Raw genomic sequence first — 8284 nt, forward strand, 5'->3', positions numbered from 1 at the left:
AAAAGTAACAGATCAAGGGGGATCCTAAATTGTCAGTGATATAAAGCAAAATTTTTTTCGTTTTGTGTCGAGAACGCTTTTTCCAATGAGGTACCAAATGTGCCAGCACTAGCCCCTTGCTTTTCCTGGTTTGTATCAATGATTTAAACTCCAATAAAAGGAGCATGATTTAAAACGTGGAAGATCTTATCAAAATTAGTGAGCAAGAAAGGTGCAAACTGTGAGGAGATATCAATAGACTGGCCAGGTGGCAGAAAAGTGGCAAATTGAATTCAATTGACTGAAGTGCATGGTATATATTTAGAAAGGCAAAAAGGCAAGAGTAAACGTAAAAAAATGTTGGGATGCTGACAAGTCGTGGAACAGAGGGGCCTTGCATTACATGTCTACAGATATGTGAAAGTAACAAGGTTAATGTGTAGGTTAATATATGATTAAGAAAGTTCATCAGATGGTTTTCTTTATTAAGCAAGATTTGGAGATGCCGGTATTGAACTGGGGTGTACAAAGTTAAAAGTCACACAACACCAGGTTAGAGTCCAACAGGTTTATTTGCTTCCAACTAAACCTGTTGGACTACAACCAGGTGTTGTGTGATTTTTAACTTTATTAGGCAAGGCACAGAAAATTTCAGAGAAAGGAGGTTATGTAAAAACCCAGTTAACCTATGGCCAGCATATCGTGTTAAGTTCTGACCACATTCGAGAGGGACAGAGGAATTGTTGCCAAGCTGGAATATTTTAGCTCTGAACAAAGATTAAATAGCCTGAAATTTCTTTCTTTGGAACTGGAGGCTATGAGAAGTTTTAACTTTGGTGTATAAAGTTATGAGGGGCCTGTTGAGAGTGGATGGGAAAGATCTATTTCCCTCTGCGGAGTGGAGCTTAAATTGAAAGTAATTGGCAAAGGGATCAGAGGAGCGTCAAGGAGAAATTTTTAACTCAGAGGGTGGTGAATATCTGGAACTTACTGCCTGATAGGGCAGTGATTGCAAGAAACTTTCATTGTATTTAAAACACACTTGGATATACACTTGAAGTACTATCATCCTCAGGGCTACAGACCAGGAGCTTTAAGTGGAATTAGACAGCAGAACTCTTAATCAGCCAGCCTCCATCTGTACCGTAAACGCTTCATCTTTCTATTACTGAGAATCCATCACCAACTAATCATTTGGCCCAACTGATCAATGCCAATACCTGTCCATGATTTGGAGATACCAGTGTTGGACTGGGGTGTACCAAGTTAAAAATCACACAACACCAGGTTATAGTCCAACAGGTTTATTTGGAAGCACATTAGCTTTCGGAGCTTCACTCCTTCATCAGGTGGTAGTGGAGGGCTCAATCCTAACTCACAGAATTTATAGCAAAAATTTACAGTGTGATGTAACTGAAATTATACATTGAAAAATTGATTGTCTGTTAAGCCTTTCATCTATTGCAATGGTGATCACCTGTAATGTGACACAAACCCAAGGTCCCGGTTGAGGCCCTCCCTATGGGTACCAAACGTAGCTATCAGCCTCTGCTCAGCCACTTTTCTCTGCTACCTGTCCCGAAGTCTACCTTGGAGGATGGTCACCCGAAGGTCCGAGGCTGAATGTCCTGGACCACTGAAGTGTTCCCCAACTGGGAGGGAACCCTCCTGTCTGTTGATCGTTGTGCGGTGCCCATTCATCCGTTGTCATAGCCTTTGCTCGGTTTCCCCAATGTATGCCTCTGAGCATCCTTGCCTGCAACGTATAAGATAGACAACGTTGGCTGAGTCACATGAGTACCTGCCATGTACAAGGTGGGAGGTGTCCCCACATGTAATGGTGGTATCTATGTCTACACTCTGACACGTCTTGCAGCACCTACCGTGACAGGGCTGTATGGAGTTGTCCTGAGAGCCGGGCAGCTTGCTATGAACAATGATCTGTTTGAGGTTTGGCGGTTGTTTAAAGGCAAATAGTGGAGGTGTGGGGAATGTCTTGGTGGGTGCTCATCCTCATTGATAATGTGTTGCAGGTCACGAAGAACATGGCGTAGTGTTTTAGCTCCTGGGAAATACTGAACAACCGAAGGGTACCCTGTCGGTTGCAGCACATGTCTGTCTCCTGAGGAGGACATTACAGTTCCTTGCTGTGGCACATCGGAACTGGTGGTCGATGAGCTGGGCATCGTACCCCGTTCTTCTGAGGGCATCCCTGAGTACTTCCAGGTGTCCGTCACGTTCCTCCTCATCTGAGCAGATCTGGTGTACGCGTAGGGCTTGTCCATAGGGAATGGCTGTTTTAATATGTTTTGGGTGGAAGCTGGAGAAGTGTAGCATTGTGAGGTTGTCTGTGGGTTTGTGGTAGAGTGTGGTGCTGAGGTGTCTGTCCTTGATGGACACGCATGTGTCCAAGGATGAGACAGATAGTCGAGAGTAGTCCATGGTGAGTTTGATGGTGGGATTAAACTTGTTGGTGTCACTGTGTAATCTTTTCAGTGACTCCTCGCCATGGGTCCAGAGGGAGAAACTGTCATCAATGTACCTGGTGTACAATGTTAGTTGGAGATCCTGCAGAGAGAAGAAGTCTTTTTCGAACCTGTGCATAAAAATGTTGGCATATTGGGGTGCAAATTTGGTCCCCATGGGTGTTCCGTGTGTCTGGATGAAGAACTGGTTGTCAAAGGTGAAGACGTTGTGATCAAGGATAAAGCGGATGAGTTGTAGGATGGTGTTTGGAGATTGGCAGTTGTTGGAGTTGAGTACTGAGGCTGTTGCCGCAATGCCATCATTGTGGGGGATGCTGGTGTAGAGTGCGGAAACGACCATTGTGACGCGGAATGTTCCCGGTTCGACTAGTCCGTGGGTGCTGAGTTTCTGTAAGAAATCCATAGTGTCGCGACAGAAGCTGGAGATTCCCTGTACAATAGGTTTCAAGATGCCTTCCATATAACCGGAGAGATTCTCACATAGGGTCCCATTGCCCGACACAATGGGACATCCCGGTGTGTTGCCTTTGTGTACCTTTGGAAGGCAGTAGAAATCGCCTACACGAGAAGTACATGGGATGAGGGCGCGCAGGGAACTCTGAAGGACTGGATCCAAAGTTCTGATCAGTGTGTTTAATTCACAGGTGTGTTGTTTGGTCCGATCAGCTGGTAGTTACCTGTAGTATTCCTGGTTTTTCAATTGTCGGTACACTTCCTTGCAGTAATCTGTTCTATTCTGAATGACAATGTCTCCTCCTTTATCTGCTGGTTTGATGACAATGTTGTGATTAGTTTTGAGAGCCCGGATGGCATTGCCCTGTGAACGGGTGATGTTTTGCTCTACCTTGTGGGTACGGCTGAAGAATCTGGCATTTATATATTTCCTGACAGTTTGAGCATACATGTCACGCCCAGAGCAGCAGCCCTCCGGTGGGGTCCAAGTTGACACCTTCTTTGGTCGTTCCTCTACAGATCCCTGTGATGACTGTTCCAGTTCATCAGTGAGCTCATTGGGATCACTGCTGGCACCTTGAAAGAATTCCCGGAGTCTCATTTGTCTGATGAACTCCTCCGTGTCTGCTGCCGGAACCAACAGGTCCATTTTGGCGGTGGGGCAGAAGTTGAGACGCCTACTCAGGACTTCAATCTCTTCCGGTCGAAGGGTGTAGTCCGATAAGTTGATAATAGACTTCCCTGCAGTGATAATGTTAACACATACACACGGACACACATACACACAGACGCGCACACAGACACCCACATCTCACTTCTTAGATTAGAATCAATCTAAACATCATGGCATAGACAGAGAACACAGGGGGCCAAAAAGAAGCTCCTCGATGCTGCCTGAACTGCTGTGCTCTTCCAGCCCCATTGATCCAGAATCTGGTTTCCAGCATCTGCAGTCATTGTTTTTAACTTCAACATACTGTCTAGCTATCACCATTGTTAACAGCTAACCCGAGAATACAACTTCTTAAAAAAAAGGACTTTGTGATTTACACATGAAAGAAGTGAAACTATCACAGTATTCTAACAGATGAAAGACTCAACAGACAATCAATTTTTCAATGTATAATTTCAGTTACATCACACTGTAAATTTTTGTTACAAATTCTGTGTGTTAGGATTGAACCTAATGAAGGAGTGTCGCTCCGAAAGCTAATGTGCTTCCAATTAAACCTGTTGGACTATAACCTGGTGTTGTGTGATTTATACCTGTCCAGTGAATGAGCCATGTCCAACTCTAATTAACTGTCCTGACCATGCCCCGTCTTACCTTCTTTGTCCTTTTTCCACCTCTAAACATTCTCTTAAATGCATCAATATTAGCTACTTCAACTGTAGGTTCCCCAGTCTCATCACAGTGTAAAGAAATGAATGCTAACTTCTTTCCTTGATTTGTCAGTTGCTAACATAACTTTACTATGTCGCCTTGTTCTGAACTCATCTCGAAGTAGGTAACCCTCTTCACTAAAATGAACCAACGCACACCATTCTGTTGTGAACCCAGCCAATGTTTAATACTGGTTAGGCAGACCACAGAGCGAAGCTTGGCTTGTTTGATCTTAAGTTTGTATTTATTTTACTGTCGAGGTCAGTCACTGAGAAAAAGAGGCTGCCATTGTACTTGTTTACACAAAGAATAGTATGTTTTTAAACAAAAAAAGCATTAATTATATTATACTGGACGAATAAAAGGTGAGAAAGGTCTCATTACATAATCAGAATGGATTCTAATTCACCCCAGTCCCAGCAAGATCCTTTCAAATACCAGTTTTCTTTCGATTTCCATGCAGCCACTGGATGCTGTTTCTCTTCAGCTAGTACTTCTCCCTTTAAGCTTTACCACTAAAGCAACTATAAGTTCCCTAAACACAGTGTTCGGTATTCCTTCGCTCTCTTGACAAAGGATACCAATAATATGTTAAAGAAGAAAATGTACGCTTATGACAAGTGCCATGTGAAATATAAAACTGAGAACCGAGATAAATATCAAAGATTCAGGGTCATAGAGTCATACAGCATAGAAACAGACCCCTCTGCCCAACCACCCCACACCGACCATGTTCCCAAACTGTACTCGTTCCACTTGCCTACACTTGGCCTATATCCCTCCAAACCTTTCCGAATGGTGAACTTATTCAAATACCTTTTAAATGTTGTAACTGTTCCTGTATTCGTCCCTTTCTCTGGCAGTTCATTCCATACATGAACTACTCTCTGTGTAAAAAATGACCCCTTATGTCCTTCTTAAATCTTTCTCAGCTCATCTTCAAAATATGCCCCCTAGTTTTGAACTCACCCACCCGAGGGAAAAGACCTTTGTCTTTCACCTTAGCTGTGCCCCTCATGATTTTATAAACCTCAATAAGGTCACCCCTCAATCACCTATGCTCCAGTGAAAAATGTCCCAGTCTTTCGATCTATTTTTATATCTCAAACCCTCCATTCCCAGCAAAATCCTGGTAAATCTTTTCCTAAACCTCTCTAATATCCTTCCTATAAAAGGTAAACTAGAACTCCATAAACTACTTCAGAAAAGGCCCCACTAACGTCCTGTACAACCTCAACATGATGTCCTATCCTCAGAGGGGAGGTAAAAGGTATGCGAAGCAAAAAGGAGTTATGGGAAAAGAGGTCCCTATTAAAGTTTTGTACGGCCATATAAATAGTAAAAGGGTGGTAAAAGGAGGAATGGGACAATTAGCGGCCAAAAAGGGGAGGTAAGGTCATGGCTGAGGCATTAAATGAATACTTTATAACTGCCTTTAGTAAAGCAACAGATGCTACCCAGGCCATGATGACAGATGAGGGAACTCAGTCATGATAAGGTTCAGCATTGTTATGGCAGAGATTTTGAATAGACTGTTGGTACTTAACATTGGCAAAGCACCAGCTTCTAGATTCAATTATCTAGGGTAGAATTAGTAGGTGGTTTGATTAGGAAGAGTTAGCATGGATTTCTGAGGGAAATCTGAAGGGGAAACTAACTGGCTGAAGTTTTTTTGAAGAGGTAACAGGAAGGCTGAATAAGGGTAATACTGTTGATGTGGTGTATATGGACTTTCAGAAGATATTTGATAAAGTATTATACAACAGACTTGTGAGGAGAATTATAGGTCATTAACTAAAACTGACAGTACCAACATGGATATAAAACTAGCCCAGTGATAAACAAGAGAAAGTAATGCTCAATGGATATTTTTCAGGCTGGAGGAAGATTTTCAGTGGAATCAATATTGGGACTCATGTTTCTCCTGATATGTATTAATGCTCTGGATCTTGGTGCGCAGGGGATAATTTCAAAGTCTGCAGAGTATGCAAAACTCAGAAGGATAGTAAACGGTGAGGAAGATAGAGTAAAATACAAGAAGGATATTGGCAAATTGATGGAGCAGACAGAGATGTGTGAGGGGATGCATTTGGATGGAAAGAATATTGAAGGAATTACTAGTGGGGTGCAGGAACATAAGGGCCCAGGTATTAATACACATGGATCATTGACAGTAGCAGGACAAGTAGAAAGAGAAGAAAGTAAAGCAAACAGTATCCTTGGCTTTACTGATAAGGACAAGTGGTTAATATTGAGCTTATAGAAGACACTTGTTAGACCTCAGCTGGAGTAGTGTGTACAGTTCTGGATGTCACATTGTAGGAAGGATGTGATTGCATTGGAGAGAATGCAGGAGCAGTTTACAAGAATGGTTCCAGGGCTGACCCACTTTAGATATGAGAATAGACTGAAGAAGTTGGGTATGTTCTCCTTGGAGACAAGAAGGATTAGAGGAGATTTGATTGAGGTTTTCAAAACCTTGAATGGTCTAGATAGAGTTTATGGGGAGAGACTGTTTCCGCTCATAAAAGAACCAAGGGACAGAGATTCAAAGCAAGCTGCCAAGGAAGCATAGATAAAGCGAGGAAATACTTTTTCACTTATCATCTAATTAGAGAATAGAACTGCTTTGGCTGCAATTGTGATGGAATCAGATTCAATTGTGTCATTCAAGATGGCAGCAGATGATAATTTGGATAAAGCTAATGTACAAAGGGGAAAAAGCAGAGGGATGGTGTTGAGTATCTTTTAACTTCCCAGAGTCACTGAAGGTCTGTTTCACCCAGTGCACTCAATGTCATTGTCTATCTGTGACTGGGTATCTCTGTTTCTCAGTGTCACTGGGCATCTCTGTCTGGGTGTCACCATCTCTTTGGTGTCCCTGGGTGTCTGTGTCTCACCCAGTGTCACTGAGTGGCTCTGTCTTTCTCTCTCTCTCTCTCCGTTGTCACGGTATCCCTCCATCTTTCCCAGTATTATTGGCTGTCTCTCTCTCCCAGTATTGCTGGCTGTTTCTGTCTCACCCAGTATGACTGACTGTCTCTGTCTTTCCCAGTATTGCTGGATAAATCCAACTCTCCAGTATTACTGGCTGTCTCTGTCCCTCCCAGTATTACTGGCTGTCTGTGTCTTTCCCAGATAACTGGCTGTCTCCATCTCCCCCCGTGTCACTGGCTATCTGTGTCCCTCCTAATGTCTGGCTGTCTGTGTCTCTATAAAATTGACTGGCTGTCTCTGTCTCTCCCAGTATTGCTGGCTCGCTCTCTCTCCCTTCCAGTTTTATAGGCTGTCTGTGTCTCTCCCAGTATTTCTGACAGTCTCAGTTGCTCCCAGTATTACTGGCTGTCTCTGTCTCTCCCAGTATTGCTGGCTCGCTCTCTCTCCCTTCCAGTTTTATAGGCTGTCTGTGTCTCTCCCAGTATTTCTGACAGTCTCAGTTGCTCCCAGTATTACTGGCTGTCTCTGTCTCTCCCAGTATTGCTGGCTCGCTCTCTCTCCCTTCCAGTTTTATAGGCTGTCTGTGTCTCTCCCAGTATTTCTGACAGTCTCAGTTGCTCCCAGTATTACTGGCTGTCTCTGTCTCTCCCAGTATTGCTGGCTCGCTCTCTCTCCCTTCCAGTTTTATAGGCTGTCTGTGTCTCTCCCAGTATTTCTGACAGTCTCAGTTGCTCCCAGTATTACTGGCTGTCTCTGTCTCTCCCAGTATTACTGACTGTCTCTCCCAGTATTACTGACTGTCTCTCCCAGTATTACTGACTGTCTCTCCCAGTATTACTGACTGTCTCTCCCAGTATTACTGACTGTCTCTCCCAGTATTACTGACTGTCTCTCCCAGTATTACTGACTGTCTCTCCCAGTATTACTGACTGTCTCTCCCAGTATTACTGACTGTCTCTCCCAGTATTACTGACTGTCTCTCCCAGTATTACTGACTGTCTCTCCCTTATTACTGGCTGTCTCTGTCTTTCACTCAGTGTTATTG

Source organism: Chiloscyllium plagiosum, chromosome 22 (assembly GCF_004010195.1).
Source record: "Chiloscyllium plagiosum isolate BGI_BamShark_2017 chromosome 22, ASM401019v2, whole genome shotgun sequence".
Lineage (NCBI taxonomy): Eukaryota > Metazoa > Chordata > Chondrichthyes > Orectolobiformes > Hemiscylliidae > Chiloscyllium > Chiloscyllium plagiosum.